Source organism: Colobus angolensis, unplaced genomic scaffold (assembly GCF_000951035.1).
Source record: "Colobus angolensis palliatus isolate OR3802 unplaced genomic scaffold, Cang.pa_1.0 Scaffold298, whole genome shotgun sequence".
NCBI lineage: Eukaryota > Metazoa > Chordata > Mammalia > Primates > Cercopithecidae > Colobus > Colobus angolensis.
This window is the reverse complement of record NW_012116243.1, coordinates 206,168-232,298: the sequence shown is the minus strand read 5'-3', so window position 1 is coordinate 232,298 and position 26,131 is coordinate 206,168.

The following is a 26,131-nucleotide window of genomic DNA, read 5'->3' as shown; positions in this document are numbered from 1 at the left end:
AATGAATAAACGTTTTATAAAACAGTGACATATTAGCATTCATACAAACCTCACATAACAGTTTCACCTTGTGATGTATTCCAAACATGAAGCATTTTGTTACAACAAAATAGACAGCCTCCAAATCCTAAACATGGGATTCACTTTCATCCCTAAAAGTGTTTTGGAATAAAATTCTGAGACTTTTCTTATTGTCTTTCCTTTTAAATTTTTTTTACTAGTGGCTTACACTTTTTCTTTTTGACAAGTAGTCCAATTTAGTGCATATTAACTGAGAATACTTTGTGTACCCAGCAGAGAGTTGGCAATAAAACTAAGATATCTAATTTTGCAGAAATATGGGTGATAAAACTAAGATACCTTCAAAAGCTCATAAAATATTTAAAATAAAATATTTATATTTATGACATTATTACCAGATGGCATTATACAGTAAAGACGCAATTAAAAGAATTACTTGAAATACTAATGAATACTAAAGAAGGAATAGGAAAGATACACAGACAGGACTTGAATTCATTTGATTTTAATACGTAATACTGAGCTTTCACAGTATTGATTTGTTTCACATGAAACTCTTGAAAGTTATAAGTAGAACTTCACAAAAGTAAATATGTAAATGTGTATCTTTTATTTTAAATACATCTCTTGAAGAAATAAAATACATTAAGCCAATATAATGGAATATAATTTCTGCATTCACAAGATATTTAAACATAGGCTCTGAAACCCGATAATGACATAAACATTAAAGGATAATGACTATCTTCATGTTTTTGTCTAAATAGTAATAGATTTCTGTGTTGCTATGTATTGAGTCACTTGGAAAAAAGTCAAAAGCCAAAATGTAAAGTGTGACGCCCATTCCATGATTGACCCTAATGATATCAAATATTCACTATTAGTTTGTTAGTCCTAGTAGTCACAATAAAAAAAAATCTTTAAAAAATAGGTATTATTATTATTATTATTATTATTATTATTATTATTATTATGATTATTGACATGGAGTTTCGCTCTTTCACCCAAGCTGAAGTGAAATGGCTCAATCTCGGCTCACTACAACCTCAACCTCCCGGGTTCAAGTGATTCTCCTGCCTCAGCCACCCGAGTAGCTGGGATTATAAACTCGCGCCACCACGCCTGGCTAATTTTTGCATTTTTAGTAGAGACAGGGTTTCTCCACATTAGCTAGGCTGACCCCTGACCTCAGGGAACTCATCCAACTCAGCCTCCCAAAGTGCTAGGATTACAGGCATGAGCCACCGCACCCGGCCACTAAAATTAATTGTATTAATACATTTTACTTAACCAGTTTCAACATATAAGCGACATGAAAATAGTGAGATATTTTACTTTCTTGTAATTTTTACTAAGTCTTTAAAACCCAGGGTATTTTACTTACAGCCCATCTCAGTTAGGACCAACCACATTTCAGGGGCTCAATGGACATTTGTGGTGAGTAACAACCCTATGGAAAGTACAGACCTAGATTTTTTCTCCCTCCATCTCCCGGCAGCTAAGGGTCCTACACTAGGACCCCGCTACTCAGGAATTTAAATCTTGACTGTGTAATTCATGGCCATTGAATTGTATTAAAGCAAGAGCAAAGGTAGTTTTTACAATATGCTTGCTTTCTGCCCAGACTATTCCAGATAAAAGATGGTTTTGTGACTTTCAACTTTTTGCTTCTCTGAAGTTACTTTATTTAATTAAAGGCTAGTTTCTAAATCTGCTTTTCCTCTTTCTCATTGCTTCTCTGAGCCTGATATCCTTCCAAACAATACTATAATTATTTTTTAGGAGAAAGACAAAGTCGGATACTGTTATTTGAAGCTAATGTATTCCTAATTCATATATAATAAAATTTTTAATAAAAGTGAAAATACTGGCTGGGCAAGGTTGGCTCACACCTGTAATCCAAGCACTTTAAAAGGCCGAGGCAAAAGGGTTGCTTGAGCCTGGGCAATATATTGAGATACCTGTCTCTACAAAAAGTTAAAAAAAGAAAATTAGCCAGGCATAGTGGCATATGCCTGTAGTCCCAGCTACTCAGTAGGATGAAGTGGGAGGATCGCTTGAGTGCTTGAGTGCAGGAGGTTGAGGCTAGAGTGAACTGTGATCGCACCACTGTACTTCAGCCCAGGTGACAGAGCGAGATGCTGTTAAAAAACAAACAAAACAAAAAAAGAAAATACTAACCATGCTCAAATTTAAACTTTATTTTAAAATATCCACAATACGGAGTTATTGTATATAGAGACTGTTCTTCTTTAGTAATGAAAACATAAATTGTGAAGTACTGTGCATACTCTGGATTACAGGCGAGGTAATTAATTTGCAACTTTGGAACTACCTTCATTCTTTCACTTATTTACTATCTCTTTATACATTTTTTCAACAAATATTTATGGAAATATGTTCAAGACACACTGAGACATAAAGATGAATAGTAACACAGGATATCTAATTTAAGGTTTTCAAGTGGATTTTTATCACATACATATGTATAAAATATAAGACCCATATCTCATGATTACAATAAACATGATTCTTTTAATGTGAGAGAATAAAGTGGCGATGATTTGTAAAAGTGGTGTCAAATGTCCTAAGACTTAAGGGATGAGAAGAATTTTAATTTATAAAAATATGAATGACACAGAGGATTAAAGAAAAAAAGGTTCACAAAGGCTGGAAATCACACGCAGAGCATAATTTGGACCCCAGAGTAACCAGTTTAACTGAAACATAATAGAGCTACAGTGGGGCAGTGATCTTGCCTGAATGTTATTCAACTGAAAATTTTTTAGATTTCAGTGATCCTCCAACACTTTATTACCTGGCTTCCTTTTTGTGAGTGGGGCACTTTGCAAGATAGGTAGTCTGAGAGCTGGAGCAGAACAATGCTAATTGGCCCATGTGAGGATTAGACCCTGTGCCTTGACCTCATTAGCACCAGACTCTAAGCAGCTAAGGCGTCTAATTGGAACTGGCTCCAAGTAAAGGCCTTTCTTGTTACCTTCTTTTCCCTTTATTTTTTAAAAAGAAGTACAAATAAATATTCTATTAATATTACTCTGTACAAAACACTGCATGAAACTTATCTTTATATACCCTTATTAACATTTTTAAAGTAGATGTCTAAAAGAGAATATTGTTACATATATGTGTGCATTTTATTTATGAGCCAATTAAAACACTTTGTAAGTAAAATTTTAGAAATTAAATTTTTATTAGAACTTTAGAATATAAATGTCATGTGCCCTTTAGAGTTTAAGAATGTACTTAACTAGTACAATTCTTCCTGCCCAGTTAAAAGAGTACTTTTTTTGTTAATTCATGTAGAATAACAAATCTTCAAGAATAAACACATTTCAGCCATTATAAGGAATTTAGGAGATAGTACAATGAATAAAACATCACAGATATAAGTAATCATTTACCCATTTTTATGGTCTGTTTCTCCAGAAAAATAGTAAATTTAATTATATGTTTTTACATTGTATTTTAACTTTTTCATCTCACTACAACATTCATGAAAAAATTGCTGTGTTAAAATATTTTTAAAAAGCTTCGGTTACTAAATCAAGTAATTGTAGTTCCCTAAGAAAAAGTTGTCTACATAGACAATTTTTAAAAAGTCTTCCATATTCATGGGCTCCACTTCTTAGATTCCACATCTGTAAATTTAACCAGTCGTGGATGGAAAGTATTTAAATAAAACACACACAAGGCCGGGAGTGGTAGTTCACACCTGTAATGCGAGCACTTTGGGAGGCCTAGGCAGGCGGATCACGAGGTCAGGAGATCGAGACTATCCTGGCTAACATGGTGAAACCCCGTCTCTAATAAAAATACAAAAAATTAGCCGGGCATGGTGTAGGGCATCTGTAGTCCCAGCTACTCGGAAGGCTGAGGTAGGAGAATGGCGTGAACCCGGGAGGCGGAGCTTGCGGTGAGCCAAGTTCGCACTACTGCACTCAAGCCTGGGCAACAGAGCGAGACTCCGTCTCAAAACACACACACACACATATAAATAAAATAATATAGTATAACAACTATTTACATAGTTTTTACATTGGATTAGAAATTATAAGTAATCTAGAGATAGTTTAAAATATATCAGCAGGTGTGTAATGATTATATGCAAATACTATGTCGTTTTATATAAGGGACTTGAGCATCCTTTGGTGTCCACAGGTTGAGAGCAGGGTCCTGGAACTGCAGATATTCCTGGACAACTGTCTATTATAGACACCTTAAAATACCACCTGAACCATGAAATAAGGAGATGACATACTGAATTTTTATACACTGGGTATTTAATGGTGAAGTCAGAAAAAATACACAGTACTACATGTGAACACTAAACAGTAAAGGGAACCAGTTTTTCAATTTGTTTTCATCATTCTGGTACGGTTTCCTAGAGAGGTTTGGGGTTAAAATACAAAGGTATATTTATTTTACTTCCAAAAGTGCTTACAATAGATGATTCAGAATCTGGACATTATTAGTAAATAAGCATTAACTAACTAAACTACCTATATACCTTTTATTGGCTAAAGTTAATCACAATGTACAATAATTTTATTAATGAAACCAAAGCTTGCTTCATTTATAGAAGGTATAATAGGTCTTGCCCTAGTCTTTTCTGAAGACAGAGCAATCTGGAAACCAAACTAGAATTTATAGAGCTATAGAATTTTAAATTTAGTTTTCCCTTAGAAAACTTTCATTATCTTGGATAGAGATAATATTTTACATTATTTAAATGTAACATATAATCACAAACTAGATTTTGATGAATTTATTACATTTCTCTTTTTAATTGTTATTGTCTAAGGTGTTTATTAAAGGAAGGCAAATTCCAAACTGACTCCATTCCCATAGCTTTCTAAGGTGGAGACTGGTAATAGTCCATGAGAAGCATCTGTAGCTGAGCCTCAGGAGGCCTGGGATTTGCTCTGTCCTCTGCTTTCCTAATGACCAATGCAGTTGAGCACCTTCTTATTTGCCATTTCTATATCTACATCTTATTTGGTGACAAGTTTATTCAAATCTTTCACTTAAGATCTGGTTGTTCTTATTATTGAGTTATAAGAGCTCTTATTGCTTTATATATCTTGTATTCATGTCCTTTATCAAATATATAAATTCCAAGTTTTTTTTTTTCCTAGAGACCTCTCTTTTATTTTCCTAATTAAAAAGGTTTTGTAAAACTTTTTTTAAAAAAACTTTTTAATAATCTCAATGGAGTCAAATTTATTATTTTTTTAAAATTTCATGGTTTATGCTTATACTGTACTTTCTTTTTGTCATTGTGTGACTTCTTTTAAAAACAGCTATGCTTAATTCAAGATGGCAAATAATTTCTCCTATTTTTTCTTTTAGTTCTATACTTTTAGTCTTTGCTTTGGGTTTATAATCGACTTCTGGTTAGTTTTGTATTTCAGTGAGTAGTTAAGTCTAGAGATACACATTTTTGTTTGTTTGTATACGGATATCTAAACATTAAAACAATTTTATTCCTCAAATGAACCCTACTTGGTAGCTGAATATTATCTTTTTAATGTATTATTGAGTTCTATTTGCTAAAATTTTGGTAGACATTTGCATCTACATCTCTGAGAGATGTTGCTCAATAGTTATGTTTCCCTGTAATATCTTTGAAAGATTTCACTGACAGGATAATGATGGTATCATCAAATTGTTAATTACTGTTCTTTCTTTCTTGATTCTGTGGTGTATTTATGGAAAATTGGCATTATTTTCTTCTTAAATGCTTGCTAAACTTCCACTGTGAGGGCAACTTGACATGGAGAGAGCGTTTCTTTTTTGGCAAAATTTTCCGTTTCTTCATGGTAGATATGGGCCTATTCTGGTCATCTATTTATCTTTTTAATGAATTTTGGCAGTTTGTGTTTTCTTTTAAAATATCAAATACATTGGAAATAATTGTTTGTAATATGACCTTATTGTTCTAATGTCTATAGGCTTTGTAATTTCCTCTCATTGTTTTCTGATATTGGTAAGTTTTGTATTTTCTCTTTTTATACAATCAATTTCCTAATAGAATTTATAAATTTTGTCTTTTGAAAGAAAATACTTTTGGTGTTATTGTTTTTCTCTGTTTTAATTGCTTTCTGTTTTCCCAAATCTTTTCGTTTCTGTTTTGATATTTCTTTTTGCTTTGAGTTTAGTATTTCTAGTTTCTAGTTTCTTAATTTCTAGTTTCTTTAAGTAAAAAGTTGAGCCTTAACATGAGGCTTTTGTGTTTTGTCTTTATTTCTTTATTAATTTTTATTTTTGTGTATTTGGGGGGTACAAGTACAGGTTTGTTACATGTGTATATCATGTAGTGGCAAAGTCTGGGCTTTTAGTTTAACTATCATTGGGCAGTGAAATTTTGTGATTTTCTTTTCTTTCTTCCTTTTTTTTTTTTTTTTTTGGAGTCTTTTTCTGTCACCCAGTCTGGAGTGAAGTGGCACGATCTTGACTCACTGCAGCCTCCACTGCCTGGGTTCAAGCGATTCTCCTGCCTCAGCCTCCCGAGTAGCTGGGACTACAGGCGCTTGCCACCACACCCAGCTAATTTTTTTTTCTGTATATATTTTTTTTAATTTTCAGTAGAGATGGGGTTTCAGCATTTAACCAGGCTGGTCTCGATCTCCTGACATCGAGATCCACCCGCCCTGGCCTTCCAAAGTGCTGGGATTACAGGCATGAGCCACTGCATCCGGCCATTTTTGTGACATTCTAACATGAGCATTTTGACAGAATTTCTGTAAGCGTGGGTTTAAAGACATTTCTTACATTTTAGCCTGTTATATTTTATTTTTCAGTTCAACACTTTTCTATTTTTATGTGATTTCTTTTTACTCATCAATTAATGAAGAATGTTTAGCTTATTTCCAAATATAAGGTCAATTTTTAGACAGCTTTCTGTTACTGATTTTCATTTTATTTTTATTGTGCCCAGAGAATACAAATGGTATTTTCCAATTTATGAGCACTTTTTGAAATTTAATGATGCTTCATATGGCATGAAATGTTGTCTATTTTGTAGAATAATCTATGTAGCATTGAAAATAACATATGCCTTATCATTTTCATATGAGTATTCTCTAAATATCTTTTAGGTCAAGTTAGGTGATAATGCTCTTCAATATGTCCTAATTAGTTTTCTATTGTTCTAATAGTTTTGAGATAGCAGTGCAGCAAAAATCCAATAGAACTGTAGATTTCTACAGTTCTCTCTCTCCTCACTGTCTGTCTCTCCCTCTCTGTATTCTACTAAATTTTGCTTTGTGCATTGAGACTCATATTTTTCCAAATATTTAAGATTGGTATGTCCCCATTGATAAATTGAAAAAATTATTGTAATAAAAGTCCTACTTTATGCTGGTAACATTTCTTTCTCTGGCATTTAAATGGTCTTGTATGAAAACATTATTCCAGTTTCCTTGGATTAATACTTACATAATGTTTTTTATTCTAGTCTTTTGCTTTTCAAGTACTTTTCTAGTAACAGATATTTTAATATCCATTTTAAAGTTGTCTCTCCATCATCTTTTGGCTTGCATATTTTCTGACATCATGTACTTGGATCTATTTCTGGTTAATCTATTTTATTCCCACTAGTTTCTTGTCTATTCATATGCCAATGTTACATTTCTTAATTATAGAAGCTTAATATGTTTTAAAGTCTCACAGTACTAATCTCTTTAGTAGTTTAGTAACCACCTCTCTTCTGCTCTCAATGGTTCCATGTTCATTCTTACATGTTTGTCTACCATATGAACTTCAGAATCAATTTTTCTAACTCTATAAAAAATGTGGAGTTATCCTTATTGGAGTAACATTTCTTTTATAAATTAAAGAGAACTGACCTCTTTGTAATGCTGAATTATACTGTCAAACAATGTGAAATATCTTTTATCTTCTCCATATCTCTGTACCTGTCTCTCTCTCTCTCTCTATATATATATATATATACACACACACACACAAATACATACATATATAACTTATACATTTAACTATATAAGAATGTATGTTAAGTTTATATTTAACAAATCTATTGTATATATTTTTTAATCTTTTAAAAGCTTTTAAAAGTTTTTCTGTATAAATTTTGCACATTTCTTATTAAGGTTTATGTATTTATTTTGTGTGGTTGCTGTGTTAAATGTTTTCTTTCTCTACTATTGTGTTTTCTTATTACTTATTGTTTAGTATAAGAAGGCTATTGATCTTTATGTATTGACTTTGTATTTTGTTATACAATGAATTATTTTATTGATTGAGCTAATTCTGTCATTGGTGTTTTATGTATTTCTAGGTATACTGTCCTAGCATGCATAAAAATAGTTTTACTCCTCTAATACATCAGCAGGTTGTATCTTCACTCTGCTGATTGTTTCTGTTTTTGCGTAGAAGCCTTTTAGTTCAATAGAGTAATATTTGTCTATTTTTGTTTTTGTCCTCTGTGTTTTTGAGATCCTGGGCTTATTTGACTAGAACATGTCCGTGAGAGTTTTCCCTAGGTTTTCTTCTAGTGTTTTTATTTTGGGGGGTTTTACATTTAAGTCTTTAAGCCATTTTGAGTTGATTTTTGTCCATAGTGATAAATAGGAGTCTGGTTTCATTCTTATTTATGTGGCTATCCAATTTTTCTAGCACCATTTATTGGAGCAGTGACCTTTTTCCAAAACAGTTTTTTGTTGGCTTTGTCAAAGATCAGTTGGCTGTAAGTATCTGGCTTTCTTTCTGGGTTATGTATCATTTACCATTGGTCTATGTGCCTATTTTTATACCAATATTATGCTATTTTGGTTACCATAGTGTTGTAATATATTTTGAAGTCAGGTAATGTGATGACTCTAGCTCTGTTTTTTTTTTTTTTTTTTTTTTTTTTTTAGATCAGGATTTCTTTGGCTATTCAGGTGCGTTTTTGAATTCATATGAAGTTTAGTTAGTTTTTTCTACTTTTGTGAAGAATTACATTGGTATTTTGATAGGCATTGCCTTGAATCCCTAGATTGCTGTGAGCAATGTCATTGTAACAGTATTCTTAAAATCCATAAGCATGTGATGTTTTTCCATTTGGGTCATCTTCCATTTATTTCATCAATGTTTTGTAGTTTTCCTTGTAAAGATTTTTTCCTCCTGGGTTAAATTTATTCCTAGGTAATTTATTTTGTTTTTTTTTTTTTTTGGTAACTATTATAATTGGGATTGCCTTCTTTATTGGCTAGATCGTTATTGGCATATAGTAATGCTAACAATTGTTGTGCATTGATTTAGTATCCTGTAACTTTACAGAATTTATTTAAAAATCAAAAACATTTTGGATGGAGTCTTTAGCTTTTTTCAAGATATAATATCATATCAAATAATGAGGGAAAATTTGAGTTTCTCTTTTCTAATTGGATGTTTTTATTTTTTCCTCTTGTCTTATTGCTATTGTTAGGACTTCCAGTATTATGTTGATTAGGACTGGTAAAGGTGGGCATCCCTGTCTTGTTCTAGTTCTTAGAGGAAAGGCTTTCAACTTTTTACCATTCAGTATAACGTCAGCTGTGGTTTTATCATATATGACCTTCTATGCCTAGTTTGTTGAGGGTTTTTATCATGAAGGGTGGTTGAAATTTTTCAAATGCTTTTTCTGTGCCTACTGAGAAAATCACAATCACATGGTTTTTGTTCTTTATTCTGTTGGCATGTTGTATCAAATTTATTTATTTGCATATGTTGAATCATTCTTACATCCCTGGCACAAATCCCACAAGATCATGTTATATTATCTTTTTAATGTGCTGTTAGATTTGATTTGCTAATATTTTCTTGAGAATTTTTGCATCTATATTCATTAGGAATATTGGCCTGTAATTTTGTTTTATTTTGTCCTTGTCTGATTTTGGTATCAGAGTAATGTCGACCTTGAAGAATGAGTTATGGAGAATTCCGTCCATCTTGCTTTTAAAAAATAGTTTCTGGAGGATTGGTATTAATTCTTCTTTTTACATTTGGCAGAACTCAATTGTTTATCTGGTCCTGAGCATTTCACTGTCGGAAGACTTTTTATTACTGATTCAATCCAACTACTCATTATTAGTCTCTTCAAGATTTCTGTCTCTTCCTTATTCAATCCTGGTAGGTTGTATGTTTCCAGGAATTTATTCATTTCCTTTAGGTTTTCCAGTTTGTTAGTGTATATATATAAAAAAAAAAATACAAAGGATTAATTAAACAAAAAGTTGGTTCTTCAAAAAGATAAACAAAATTGATAAACTGTTAACTAGGCTAACCAAGGAAAGAAAAAGTAGATCCAAGTAAACAAAATCAGAAATGCAAGAAGAGACATAACTGTATATTCTGCAGTTGTTGGACAGAATTATCTGCTAATGTTTGTTAAGTCCATTTGGTCTAAAGTTTAGTTTAAAATTAGTATTTCTGTATTGCTTTTCTGTCTAGATGATCTGCCAAATGCTGACAGTGGGGCAATGAAGTGTCTCACCATTACTGTGATGCAGTCTATCTCTTTATTTTTAATTAATTAATTAATTAATTTATTTATTTTGAAACGGAGTCTCACTCTGTCCCCCAAACTGGAGTGCAGAGGCACAATCTTGGCTCACTACAACATCTGCCTCTTGGGTTCAAGCTATTCTCCTGCCTCAGCCTCCTGAGTAGCTGGGATTATAGGCACCTGCCACCACACCTGGCTAATTTTTGTTTTTCTTTTAGTGGAGATAGGGTTTCACCTTGTTGGCCAGGCTGCTCTCAAATGCCTGACCTCAAGTGGTTTGCCTGCCTCAGCCTCCCAAAGTGCTGGGATTACAGGCGTGAACCACCATACCCAGTCCTATCTCTTTCTTTAGATTGAGTAATGCTTGTTTTATAAGTCTGAGTGCTCTAATGTTGGGTTTGTATTTACTTAGAATTGTTACAACCTCTTGCTGAATTGATCTCTTCATGATTATAAAATAAGCTTCTTTGTCATTTTTTTTTACTTTTTGATTTATAGTCTATTTTATCTGACTTCAGTGTAGTTACTCCTGGCTAGGCACAATGACTCACGCCTGTAATCCCAGCACTTTTGGAGGCCTAGGCAGGTGGATCATATGAGGTCAGGAGTTTGAGACCAGCCTGGCCAACATGGCAAAAACCTGTCTCTACTAAAAATACACACAAACACACACACACACACAAATTAGCCAGGCGTGGTGGCGCACACCTGTAATCTCAGCTACTCAGGAGGCTGACATAGGACAATTGCTTGAACCTTTGAGGCAGAGGTTGCATTCAGCCAAGATTGTGCCACTGCACTCCAGCCTGGGCAACAGAGTAAGACTCCATCTCATAATAATAATAATAAAGTATAGCTACTCCTGTTCACTTTTGGTTTCTGCTTGCATGGAGTATCTTTTTCTATTCTTTACTTACAATCTATATGTGTCTTTACCAGAAAAATTAGTTTCCTTTAAAGAAGCATGTAATTGGGTCATGTTTTGTTTTGTTTTGTTTTTATTTATTCAGACATAATGTATCTTTTAAGTGGAGAATTTAGTTCATTTAGGTTCAAGATTATTATTTATATGTGACGCTTTGTTTCTGTCATATTGCTAATTGTTTTCTGGTTGTTTATTCTTTGTCCTTGTTTTTCTCTTATTGTTTGTCACTGTGCTTTGGTGGATTTTTGTAATGGTAGCACTTGAGTTCTGTCTCTTTCTTCTGTGTGTAATTGTGTTACCAGTGAGTTTTACACTCTTATGTGTGTTCATGATGATAAATATTGTCCTTTCTCTTCCAGGTTTAGCACTTCCTTGAGAATTTCTTGTAGGGTCAACCTAATGTTAACACATTCACCGCCTAGTCCGATATGGCTTCCATTGTAGGTGACTAGATGCTTTTCTCTTGCCATTTATAGAATTCACTCTTTCTCTTCTATTTTAGACAGTCTGACTATAATGTGTCTTGAAGAAGACTGTTTTACATTTTATCTGCCTGGATATCATTGAGCCACCTGTATCTGCATGTCCAAATCTCTCTCTAGACTTGGGATGTTTTCATCTATTATTTCAATAAATAAGTTTTATAATTCTTTCTTTGTTTCTTTGCCTTTTAGTATGCAAATAATTTGATATTCAATCCCTTGGTGTTATCCCAAATGTATAATGAATTTGCTTATTCTTTTTTGTTATTATTTTTCTTTACTTTTGTCTGATTCAATTATTTCAGAGGATCTCTTTTCAAGTTCTAACCTTCTTTCTTCTTCCTGAAGGTTTTGAATGTATTTTTGCATTTTCTTCAATGAATTCTTCACTTCCAGAATTTCTCTTTGGTTCTTTTTAAATATGTCTGGCAAAATTTTCATTCATGTTCAATTTTTTTTTCTGATTTTGTATTATTTTTCAGAATTATCTTTTATGTTACTGAGCTTTAAAATCAATATTTTGATTTCTTTATCTGGAATTTCAATTTTTTTGGTCACTTAAGATCTGTTTCCGGAGTATTAGTATCTACTGATTCCTTTGGAGGTGTCACGTTTTCTTGATCTTTTTAAATGTTTTCTATGTCTTTTTTTTATACATATGCATCTGGTGTAACAGTTACTTTTTAGTTTTGAATTTACTTTTGTGGGGATCCTTTTCCTAAGGATGCATCTACGGTGTTAGTTGGGTAAGGTACTTTGATTTTGATTCTGTGTGCATGTGTGGTCTCTGTATGATTTCTTTGACTGTACACTTTGTTAGTTGCATGTATAATTCCCTCAGTGGATTAGGGTAAAATTATTAGTGGAGTTTGGGGCGAAGTTATGCTGGGGACTTGAATGTCAGCTTGGCCAGTCTTCAGGACCCAGTGGTGGCAGCGGTGAGATGAGCATGTTATCTTTGTGCCTCAGGGTGCTGTATACTGGCAACTGTGTTGGCAGTTACCAGTAGGCCAATTCTTGGGCCTCTAGGTGGCTTGCTTGAATTCTAGGAGCAATCTCCAAAACCTTGGCCTGTGTGCCCTGTCTCAGGGAGGGGCAGAGCTTGGCTAGGTGAGTTTGTACTCAGGCTTCCCAATGGTAAGAGCAAGCATCAGCTCTGTTGTGCAGGAGTTGGGTAATCCTCAGGCTCCAGGTGAAATGCTTGGGTGATGGCAGGTTTGCTGAAGCTCCACCACTAAGGAGGATGGTGCCATCCTTGGTGACCATAGCTAGGGCCACTGAGTAGGAACTGAACATTCCTCTCAAGCCCTATGACAAGTGGGCTTTCCCCTAGCCCTGGTGGTGAGAGCGTGCACCTAGCTTACATCTCCACCACAGCTCCAGAAGCCCCCAACCAACTGTTGACTAAGTCCCAGCAGTAACTCACATTCCGCTGTATCCAAGTCTCTGTCCTAGCAGTGCTCACTAATTGGCACCAGCAACTGCAATCTGTACCTTGCTTGCTTCTTATCCCTAGCTATGGCAGCATTCCCAGCTCACTCCTCAGTTCCATCATTGACAACCTGAGTTTCCATAACACATCAGGTTCAGTGCTGCTAACCCCCAGGACAGCAAGCAGTCTGCCAAAACCTATATTTAAAAATGATGCTTTGATGTAGCCACTTAGGTCTCAGAAAGGGGATGGGACCCAGCATAAGCTCCCTCTGTGAAGCAGTTCTGTCCAAGTTCTGAGCAAGTTCTGTCCAGTTCTCACCAAGTTGCCTCCTGGCAACTTCCTATGTTAGTTTCAGGACTTGGGAAGAGCAAGTGGTTCTCCCATGGCCATGATTGCATAATTGCATGTTGGGAACATGGGGCACTGAAAGTCTCTCACTCGCCTTTTCCCTGCATTCAGAAGTCATTTTCATCTCCCAGCTGATCCCAGCCAGGAAGGCTGCCTCTCTCCCTTCTTCCATGCCTTGGTGTTTCCTGTCACTTCTCTGTTGAATTCCAGCATTCTCTTTTGGGTAATGTATTCAAAGTGTGACTGTTATACACTATTTTAGTTCTCCTAAGTGGAGGAGATGGGCATGAAATACTTCTGGTAAGCCATTTTGAAGCTCCTTTACATCAGTACTCTTGAGTGATTTTGATGTTTCCTCCCTTCCTTCTTCCCTCTCTCCCTTGTCTTTTCTCTTTTCTTTTCTTTTCCTTCTTTTTTCTCTTTTTCTTTCTTTCTTTCTTTTTCTTTCTTTTTTCTTCCTTTTCTTTTCTGTTTTCTTTTCTTTTCTTCTTTCTCTCTTCTTTTCTTTCTTCTTTTTACCAGCTTTAAGTGTCACTGCTATCCCTACTTTGTAAAAGGAATTAGAAAGGATTTTTCGTTTTAAGTGCTCTTGAACAATTTATGGCACATCGAAACTGTATGGTCTTCGAAGTTTTCATAGACTTCCCTTTTGAAACAATTTGAATCTGGTTATTGTTTGTAGGGTGACTCCTTAATAACTTTTCTATTCATAGTATGGTAATTTATCTGCTTAGACTTTCAAACTCTACCAGGGTTAATTTGGTTATTTGTGTTTCTCAGAAAATTCCTAAGTATGTTCAAATTTGTTTTCATAGACATCTGCAGATTAGAGTTTTTAATTTATTTTGTTTTACTGATTATTCATGCTTTGTTATTTCTTATTGACTATAGGCAAATTTTCATCTTGCATTGTTCTACTTCTGTGTAAGTACTTTCTCTTAAAATTTCTTGTACTGCATTTTTGCTGGAAGAAGTCCCTTACCTCCTTACATATCACAAAACAATGTTTATTATTTATCTGCCTTTTTCAAATATCTATAAAATATTTGTTAGTAATTAAAAACATTTGTCTTCTGAATTATATTGTATCTGATGGGAAATCTCTTGTCATTATCTTTTTGTTGTCTTTTATATATTGCTACATTTAAGGCAATCTATAGAAGTTGTTTCAGGAATTTCATTAGATTGTAATTTGAGTGATTTTCTTTCTGTTTATTCTACTTAGGGCTTATTTAGCACCTTGAATCTATAAAATTATATTTTTATTAAATTCAGAAAATGTTTTGCCATTATTTCTCCAAATATTTTATTCAGCCCATTCTCACTCCATTTTTTATTTTCTTTTATTTTTAGGCCTTTATTAACAGCTTTGTTAGACTTTTTGATCTTTTTTTCAGGCTTCTTTCTCTACGTGATTCTTTTCACATAATTTATCCTGCCATGTCCTTGGGTTCACTTATCTTTTTTCAATATGTAGTGTTTAATCTGCTTTTCTTTCTGTTTTGAGCATTTTTTCTCTTAATATCTATTTCATCTCCAGAAATTCTGTTTTCTTTAGCAAATATATTTTTATTTTCTGTTTTTCAACTTTTAATACCTTTTCCTAGAATATGGTGAACGATTTTATTTTGTACCTTTTCATATTTCTTCAGCATAATTTTTTTTCAATTGCACATTTGATATTTTGTTCTTATATGACTTTTCTATTGTTTTATGTAGTCTTTTAAGATACTCTTAATTCTTGGTTCACATACTTGTTGCCCATTTACTTGTTTATCAATTTTCCTCTTTCTTTTTCTCTTTAATCTCTTTTATTTTGTTTTCTGTGACTCAGTAGAAATTTCCAAGTTTGTTTTTCAAATTATGGTTAAAATTTCCAGAAGGCTATCATTACTAATTTTTAGACATTTAACTATTTTATTGTAACTTGCTTTCTTTAATTTTTAAACCTCTTGTCTAACTTGTTTCTATTGTAATTAATCTTATGTTGGTAGACACAAGGTTGGTTGGAGTAATTTAGGTTTCTACTTAAGGGTGCTTATAGTAAGAGTATGCTTTACCTGCTGTTACTGTAAAATTAACAAAGTTGAAGATGTGTTTGATCTTGTAGCTAGATGTGAACATATGATTCAAGCTTAACCAATGACGTGATAGCAGAGGTCTATTGTCCTTTTTAATGCACAAGGAACAATGAATCTACCTTAATTAGGCTTGGTCAGCAAACAAAAACTAAAGCACATATTTTACTAGATATAGTTACATAAAATTAATGTATTAACTAGATATAAATGCTTGGTAACTGTTCAACAAAGAAAAAAATAAGATCATAATTATATAGTATCAACCTATAGAAACTAGTTACTATCCTTGTGTGTGAGGGAATAAAGGGGAATGTCTGAAATAATGAAAATTTAAACTTTAGAAGAATATCCTTGAAAAGCTGAAATTTAGACTTCTCGAAAGTTCATGCTGCTTTTTGGTTCTGTTGTTTCTTAGTCGGGGGCTGTGAGGTTGGCTCTGTACATAAATAGAAAACTGCTCACTGTCTCCTCCCACTGTTATGGGAACAAACTGTTGCTGTTAAAAAAAAAAAAGTTAAAGTAATGCTGACCTGAAGAAAACAGAAAATTCCTGCTTTCCTAGCCAATAAGTCTATAATGCCCCCATTGGTAGAACATAATAGGGAAACAGCTGACCAATTAGAAATATGATTTGCACATGGAATACTATACAACCATAAAAAATAATGAGATAATGTTCTTTGCAGCAACGTGAATAGAGGTGGAGGCCATTATCTTAAGTCAATTAATGCTGAGGTGGAAAACAAATACTGCATGTTCTCACATATAAGTAGGAGCTAAACACTGAGTAAATATGGACATAATGAAGGGAAAAACAGACACTGAGACGTACTTGATGGTGGAGGGTGGGAGGTGGGTGAGGATTAAAAAAAAAAAAACCTATCGGGTACTATAATTATTCCCTTATTATCACTCATTACCTGGGTGATGAAATAATCTGTACACCAAATTCCCATGACACACAGTTTACCTATGTAATAAACCTTCACATGTACCTCCTGAACACAAAATAAAAGCTGGAAAGAAAAAAAAAGAAACAAACAACGAAAACAACAACAAAAAACAGCCAAAGAAGATAATACAACCATAGAAAGAACAAAATCATGTCATTTGCAATAATATGTATGCAGCTGGAGGCCATTATCTAATTGAATTAATGCAACAACAGAAAACCAAATACTGCATGTTCTCATGTGGAAGGGAGAGCTAAACTCTGAGTACTCCTGGATGAGAACAGTAAACACTGAGAACTGCTATGGGGGAAAGGGAGGGAGGCAAAGAATGACAAACTCCCTATTGGGTACTATGCTTACTACACGGGTGATGGGATCAACAATCCTGTAAATCTGTTGCATCCCATAATACAACAAATTTCAGTATTATGTAATATACGTACATAAGCAAACCCCTCAAATCTAAAATAAAAGTTGAAATTAGTTTTTAAAAAGCATGATTTGCAGGGTTCTAGTCCAGCTTCACAAAACTGACTGGAGAGGTGTGAGTTTGAAGCTGTGAGTAATAGCTTATTAACTGATAATTTCAGTAACAATTATTGCAAATGGAAGTATATTTTTATTCTCCACATCTGACATTCAGAGCAAGGCTCTCTGCAATGTCTAAGTCTATATCTATGTCTATATGTACACATGTATACATCTATCAAGCTAAAATTGTAAGCTATATATATATACACACACTAATGTATTTATATAAACTGAAAATAAAACAGTTCTTTACATTTCAGTATGTCTGGCTGATTAGTATGACAATATGGACTTTGCCAATTGATTTATATGGTAGATATTTTATATAAATTGAGTATCTAATAGACTTTTTAGCAGATAGATTGGAAAATATATTTTAGTCAGAGAGGTCACCATGTGAATTTTGCCTATACTATGAAATGGCTTTAAATAATTTAATGACAAATATTTACATTCACACACACACACACACACACATACACATACACCCTCATTTCCATTAGGTTACATTTGTGAAAAAGATTTCTCAATATTTAAATGTATCACATGAAAAATTTGGGATCGAAAACAGATTCTCAAATGCTGATACCAAACTGTGTTTGATGGTCAGCCTTTTGTGTCAGCCTGGCTAGGGCACAATAACTAGATATGAAAACACTAACTTTCTTGTTTCTGTGAACGTATTTTTTTTAATTTTTCATTTCAATTTTTGTGAGTACATAGAAAGTGTATATATTTATGGGGTACATGAGATGTTTTGATGCAGGCATGCAATGCATAATAATTACATCTATAAAAGTGGGGTATCCATCCTCTCAAGCATTCTTCCTTTGTGTTACCAACAATCCAATTATACTCTTAGTTATTTTTAAAAGTACAGCTACATTATTATTGACTCTAGTCACCCTGTGGTGTTGTCGAATACTAGATCTTATTTTTTCTTTCCAATATTTTTGTGCCCATTAACAATCCCCACTTCATCCCCACTTTTCCACTACACTTCCCAGTCTCTGGTAACCATCCCTGTACTCTCAATAGCCATGAGTTTAATTGTTTGGATTTTTAGATTCTACAAATAAGTGAGAACATGTGATGTTTTTGTTTCTGTGCCTGGCTTATTTCACTTAAAATAATGATCTCCAGTTCCATCCATGTTGCTCCATATGACAGGATTTCATTCATTTTTATGACTGACTAGTGCTCCATTGGGTATATGTACCACATTTTCTTTATCCATTCATCTGTTGATGGATAACTTGGTTGTATCCAAATCTTGGCTATTGTGAACACTGCTGCAACAAACATGAGAGAGAGAGGGACTTCCAAACTATTCCCCACAGTTTTTTGTACTAATTTACATTCCCACCAACAATGCACAAGAGTTTCCTTTCCTCTACATCCTTACCAGCATTTGTTATTGCCTGTCTCTTGGCTATAAACCATTTTATCTGGAGTGACATGATATCTCATTGTAGTTTTGATTTGCATTTCTCTGATGATCAATGATGTTGATCACCTTTTCATATGCGTATTTGCCATTTGTTTGTCTTCTTTTCAGAAATGCCTATTCAAATATTTGACTCATTTTTAATTGAATTATTAACTTTTTCCTATAGAATTATTTGAGCTCCTTATATATTTTGGTTATTAATCCCCTGTCAGATGGGTAGTTTGCAAATACTTTCTCCCATTCTGTGGGTTGTCTCTTCACTTTATTGATTGTATCTTTTGCTTTGCCAAATTATTTAAGCTTGATAAAATCCCATTTATCTATTTTTGCTTTGGTTGCATGTGCTTGTGCAGTATTACTCAAGAAATTTTTGCCTAGATCAATGACCTAGAGAGTTTCTGCAATGTTTTCTTGTAGCAGTTTCATAGTTTGAGGTCTTAGGCTTAAATGTTTAATCAGTCTTGATTTGATTTTTGTATATGGCAAGAGATAGGGATCTAGGTTTATTCTTTTGCATATGGATATTGAGTTTTCCCAACAACCTTTATTAAAGAGACTGTCTTCAGTATGCCAAGAACATACACTTGTATGTATTGTTGAAAATGAGTTCACTGTAGGTGTGTGGATTTGTTATGGGGCTCGCTATTCTGTTTCATTGGTCTATGTGTCTTTTTTTATGCCAGTATCATACTGTTTTGGTTACTATAGCTCTATAGTATAATTTTAAATTAGGTTATGTGATTCCTTCAGTTTTATTATTTTGCTTAGGATGTCTTTGGCAATTTTGGGTCTCCTGTGGTTTCATATAAATTTTACAACTGCTTTTCCTATTTCTGTGAAGAATGTCATTGCTATTTTGATAGGAATTGCATTGAATCTGGAGTTTGCTTTGTGTAGTATGGACATTTTAACAATATTGATTGTTCTACTCCACCAACATGGAGAATCTTTTCATTTTTTGGTGTCCTCTGCTTTGAAGGTATTTTGTAGATGTGAATAAAGTCTATAACCTGTTTCTTTAAGGCAGATTATTCTACATAATATGGTGGACTTGATTCAATAAATTGAAAAGCTGTAAAAACAGAGCTGAGGCTTCCCTAAAGAAGAAATGTTGCCCATTGATAGAAGCTGTATATTCTACCAAAAAGTCCCAGGAGGTCATTCCTGACTGCCCTATGCAATTCAGTCTGCCGAACCAAGCCCCACAATCATTTAAATCAAAGATTTGCATTTAATCTCCTAATATGTATCTTCTGTTGGGTCTGTTTCTCTGGTTGGATTCTAACTACCACACCTTGTCTCATTCTAAAAATAAGTAAATTTCTATTCATGGGTATGTAAATTGATTGAAAACAACTATTTTAATCTCATAAATTTTTTCCAGTTAAGAAGTTGCTTATTATAAATGATTACTTTTAATGTAGTGTGTTCATATTCGTGATTATATTTTAATATTAAATACTGTCACAGGATCCTTGAGGTGTTGCTTTTTTCTAGCTAGAAATCTCTGTGGCTATTGGCTCCTTTGCCTGAGTTTTGCTCCAGCTGCTGGGCTCATTCCACTAACTCAGCCTGGCAGGCTACACTTAGCTTGCGCTACCGCATGCCTGCCAAGGGCGAGCCAGGTGCGGAGCGGTGAGTGGTGTGTGAGCAAACCAGCGTGGAGTCCAGCCACTGCTGCGGCGTGGCAGACAACTTCAGGCACCAGCATGGGTGTCGGCTCCCTTCCGTACTATGACTGGACCATGTTTACCACAAGCAGCTTCCATTGCTAGCACAGGGGAATGTGGTGGCACCTGGAAGCTTGGAGACGCCAGGAACTACAGAGCCCAAAAGAGTGTCACAACCCTGGTTTGGCGAGCTCCTAGGTCTGGGATACCCAAAGGACCACAGCTCTTCTCTCTTCTCTGCTCCTCTTCTCATCGTCTGCAAAATAGGGAGTGAGGGATGTGTTTCAGCTCTGTTTGTGTTACAGCCCTTTCAGCCCCACCATTCAGCGTGGCCTGAATTCTTGGCCCACGTCCAGAAAGAACGAGGTATGCAGAACAGTGGAGGGTGAGCAAGGTGAAGACGTGCTTTATTGAGTGACTGAACAACTCAGAAGAGACCCACAGCGGTAGCTCCTCTCTGCAGGCAGATCATTCCGATGAGACTCCAGCTCTCAGCAGAGAGGAGATCCACAGTGGGTAGCTGCTATCTGCAGACAGGTCATCCTGTCCACTGTCCAAGTCTGACAGAGTCCAGGAGTTTTTATGGGTTTCAGAGGGTAGGAAGTGTGCTGATTGGTCCATGGGCAGCAATGGGCAGGCATGGAAAAAGCAACATAAACTCTCACTCCAGCCCATGGAACTGGCAGCCTGGCCCTAAGGCCTCAGGCCCCCTTGTTGGAAGGTGGGGTTTCACTGGGAACCCGCCCCTTTCTGGCCAGGAGACTGTCTGCCTACTGCCACCATGAATCTGCCATCTATAGTGCCCAGGACCCCCAGGCGGTTTGCACTGAGGGGCGCCTGCAGACCCATGCAGAACTGCCCCTAGACCCCACTCGGCCTCCTTCCCATGCTTGTCAGTGCCCAAAGTCTGATGGGGGCCCAGGCGGCAGGGGCTGGCATGTCAATGCTGCCCCAAGCTGTGCACCCAACTGGGCCATATCAGCGTCCAGCCTCGTCCACAACTTTGTTCCAAAATCGGAGCAGGTGCCAGGAGCAGGGAGAGGCCAGGCAGTTGGAGTAGGCACTTCCAAGTCTGCAGGAGAGGGGAATTTACTGGGCCCTCGAGAATGCAGAGATGCCTGAGTCTGCAGTCACGGTTAGGCAGCTGCAGTTGTGTACAGCAGGGTGGGGCTCCTGCTACTCCTACTTGAAAGTGGGTGGGGCTTTTCCTGTTCCCTGCTCCCAGCTCCATGGAGCACTGCAGGCCCAGAGGCGCCTCCCTCACCGCAGCCGTCATCTTAGCTGTGGCTGCTGGAGACAGGTTGTTGCTGCTTGTCTCCCAAATGACCAAAAATGCAGAAATTCTTCGTGTTTACTTGAGTTACAGGAAATTTGAAAAATTATTTTAATCGATAAAAATATTTTCATTTCAGAAAAGTATGATAGGGTGATAAATATATATACAAATATATTTATAATTATTATACAATTTTAGTTGTCAAATAACTCTATTATATAAATCTTATGCATTTTAAGAAGTTGTGTTTCAACATTTTGTAAATGTCAGCATTTACAAGAAATCAAAGTTATATTATCTAGAGATATTTCGACTTATTGTAATATGATAAACTATTCAGATTTTAACTGAAAGTAAGAGAACATAGCTTTTCAAATTTCTGTGAGAGGGTGTCTAAGCAAGTTGTTGGCATCTATATCATGAGATCTTCTTTTTCAAATCCTTCTCCTAGAGGCACGCCATTGTAACTCAATGAATGGAATTCTGTCTGCTATAAGGAGCTATTGTCAGGAGCTGTAAGAAAATGTTCTGAGCAGGATAAGTGGTCTGAGTTTTTTGTTCTCTTGCATATCCATTTCCAAACAATATTAGATCTAAGACCACCTGATGTCACTTAAATTATTTCACAATCAACCAGCCAGTCCAGTCCTCCCCTGTAGAAGAATGAAGAGGGTATTACCTAGACTTCTATACTAAAAAGTGGGGATGGTATTACATTGTACTGCCATCAAATAACTGGAATTTGTCAAATATTATCAGAAAAAAGCGTTTAAAAACCACAGTGGCTGTTGACAGCTGTCATTTACTAGCAGTGATTTTATTATTTTGCTAGTAGAGCGACCATACTTAAATAAATATTGACCAGAAATATTTTTACATTATTAAATTTAATTAACAAATTTTGTATCTAAAAATATTTATGATACTGTCTAAGTTGCCGGTGTGCTTGCCCAAAAGCTGATCATTTTATATTCTATACATGGAATACTATATTTGTTATTTATTAAGTAATAACCCACAGTTAGAATGTTATTAGTTATGTGATTAAGAAAAACTCTGTAGAAAATTCTATTTACACTTAATTGACAATATCCCAACATAAGTTTTAAAAATATAAATAGGAGAGACATATATGATAGTAATACTTTTCAATATGGTACAATATCTACTCATATTTATTAAAATATTATTTTTCAAAAAATTATGTGGAAAGGGAAGTATTACGAACCAAGCTTCTCACACTATATTTCAAAGATATTTTATGAACATGAAAGCTATTTTTAACATTGCTAGAAGCTTTTAACATACTAATTCTGACATAAAATTCTCCATATAAAACAATATTAAGAAGAAAAAAATTGAAAACACACTTAATGATAAAAGTGATTATACAAGGAAGAAGTATAGAGTTTTTTTCTTTTTTCCAATTTTTTCAGTATTCCAAACTTTCCGCAAGGAATTTTTTTGATAATTATAAAAAATAAAAATATTATTTTAAAGTTATTACTAAGTATATTGCTTATGGTCCTTTAAATTGTTTTATATACTCAAATTCGAGATGTCAACTTGATTGCCAATAATATAAAATTTTTAATAATATACAATAATAAATATGGCCTCTAACTCCCTTTATATTTTTATTAAAACATAAATATGGTTTCAGTTATAAAATATGGATTTCTTTCATTCTTACTTATCCAACAAGTATAAATGTATTCTGAAAATATCCTAGAAATTGAAGACATGCTGTGTTCACTAGATTAGATTTTTTTCAAAATTTTGTAATACTGAAACACCCAGTGGAATCCATATTTTATTATCTCTTATTTGTTTCTACTTTTTATTTTTGATGGTATTCTGCTGCTCCCCATATGAACAACATTATAACAGAATGTAATTGGTCAGTTTCTTTCTGAAAAATGATACAAAGAGGAAGGAACTAGTGCTCCCTAATGGCTAAAGAAGTTTAATAAGAAGAAGTATGGGCCAGGCACGGTGGCTCATGCCTATAATCCTAGCACTTTCAGGCACAGTGGCTCATGTGTGTAATCCTAGCACTTTGGGAGGCCGAGGCAGACAGATCACCTGAGGTCAGGGGTTTGAGACCAGCCTGGCCAATGTGGTGTAACTCCATCTCTACTAAAAATTGAAAAATTAGCTTTTGTGGTGGTGTGTGCCTGTAATCCCAGCTACCTGGGAGGCTGAGGCAGGAGAATCACTGGAACCCAGGAGGCAGAGGCTTCATTGAGCCAAGATCAAGCCACTGTACTCCAGCCTGGACGACGGAGTGAGACTCTGTCTCAAAAAAAGAAAAAAAAAATATATGATTCGGGAAGATTCTCCTTTTCATAGTAGTTTGTACAATAATTTTTAGGATTGTTACTATGATAGGGGTAACTAAAGAAAATTTAGAAGAATAATGATTTTTAGGCAATAATACTATTAGCCTGTCTAGATCCATATAAAATTAAACATTCATCAGAGTTTTTACCCAGGTAATGTTAAGAATTGCTTTTAGCACGTATAATCTATATAAGCATTTCTAGTTCATATTCACCTGTATGCTATGCCAAGCTTGATAGCTTTTTTTGCTAAAAACAAAACAAAACAAAAAAGTGCTCCGGAATCAAAGTTTGAAATGCTACATATTAGGTCATCATGAAATATCATAATGCATACTAGCACAGAAAATCTTTGCAATTAATAAATACAGATATTATGATTCTAAAACTTATTTTAAATGCTATCCTTACCAATATCCGTTGATGTTAACAAATGCTTGATTGTCTTACAGTTTTGGGTTTTTAAGCTTCCACTAAACTAACACTTTAAACATCTGCAATCTATGCTTTTCTTTAATCAGTTCATAGGTGTTTATTAAATGCCACCAATAATGTTTGCTCATGCATTTATATATGAAATTGACAAATTTATTAATGAAGTTTACCAAATGTTTTTAATTATTTTTTTATGTCCCCTTAAAAAGATATACTGAAGTCCTAACCCCTGGTACTTCAGAATGTGTTTTACTTGGAAATTGGGTTTTTATAGATGCAGTCAAGTGAAAATGAAGTCATTAGTATGGGCCCTAATCCTATATGATTATTGTCATTATGAAAAAGAGGAAATTTGGACACACAGAGAGACATGCAAACAGGGAGAACACCATGGGAAAACAAAAGCAGAGATCAGGGCGATGCATCTATCAGCCAAGTAACATCAAAAGGTCGCAGGCAAACCACTGGAAGATAAGAAAGAGGCATGGAGGCGGGCGCGGTGGCTCACACCTGAAATCCTAGCACTTTGGGAGGCCGAGGCAGGCAGATTACCTGAGCTCAGGAGTTCGAAACCAGCCTGGGCAACACGATGAAACCCTCTCTCTCTACTAAAAATACAAAAAAAAAAAAAAAAAAATCAGCTGGGCATGGTGGTGTGGGCCTGTAGTCCCAGCAAATCGGGAGACTAAGGCAGGGGCATTGCTTGAACCCAGGAGGCAGAAATTGCAGTGAGCCAAGATCGCATCACTGCACCCCACGCTCCAGCCTGGGTGACCAAGTGAGCCTCTGTCGAGGGAGGGAGAGAGAGAGAGAGAGAGAAAGTGTGGTTTCTCTCACCGTCATTAGAAGGAATTAACTCTGCCAACATTTTCATCTTGAACATCTAACCTCTAGAATTGTGAGAAAATAAATTTCTGCTTAAGTCACTCAGTGTGTGGTACTTTGTTTTGGAATCCCTAGCAAACTAATGCACCAATTAACGTGAAATATAAAATGTTAATATATATTTGTAGATGATCAACTATATATGGCTTAAACTAATTCCAAAGTTTTGTCTAAACAGTAAAAATAAATAAATACTTATTCAAATTAAATTCAAATTATTCTAATTAAAACAATGTTTATGAAAACAAATTCATTTTTTGCATTTTATATTTCAAAATACAAAGTACAGAATGTACTACAAAGTATTGCAACATGTGAAATTCAAAATCATTTATAGAAACACGTCATGGATTAATTCAGAACATTAATCAATGGTCTCCACACATTTTTAATTGTTATGGGCACACTGAGATTCAAAAGTCACTGGAAAAACAAATCAAATTATGAATAATTATACTCTTTGTAATAACATAAATGGAAATATTCTGAAATTTCCAAAGACTTGTGGGCACAGTTCTGGAGATGGATAAAGGATATTTTTAGGAGAAGGAGTCAAAATAATTTCCATTTCAGGCATTGGGAAACTGTAATTGCCTGGAGGCAGGCAAGTGTACGGTAAATGAGGGATTTCATGGAGTTTGTGTAGAGTGCTTACAAATTATAATCTCCTAAATTTCACATTTAATATCAGATAGATTTGGTCATGCCAAAACACTGATGCGATGAAAAATAACATCAACCTGTGTTATCATATGATTACATCCATCCAATTTGAAAGGAGGATGCC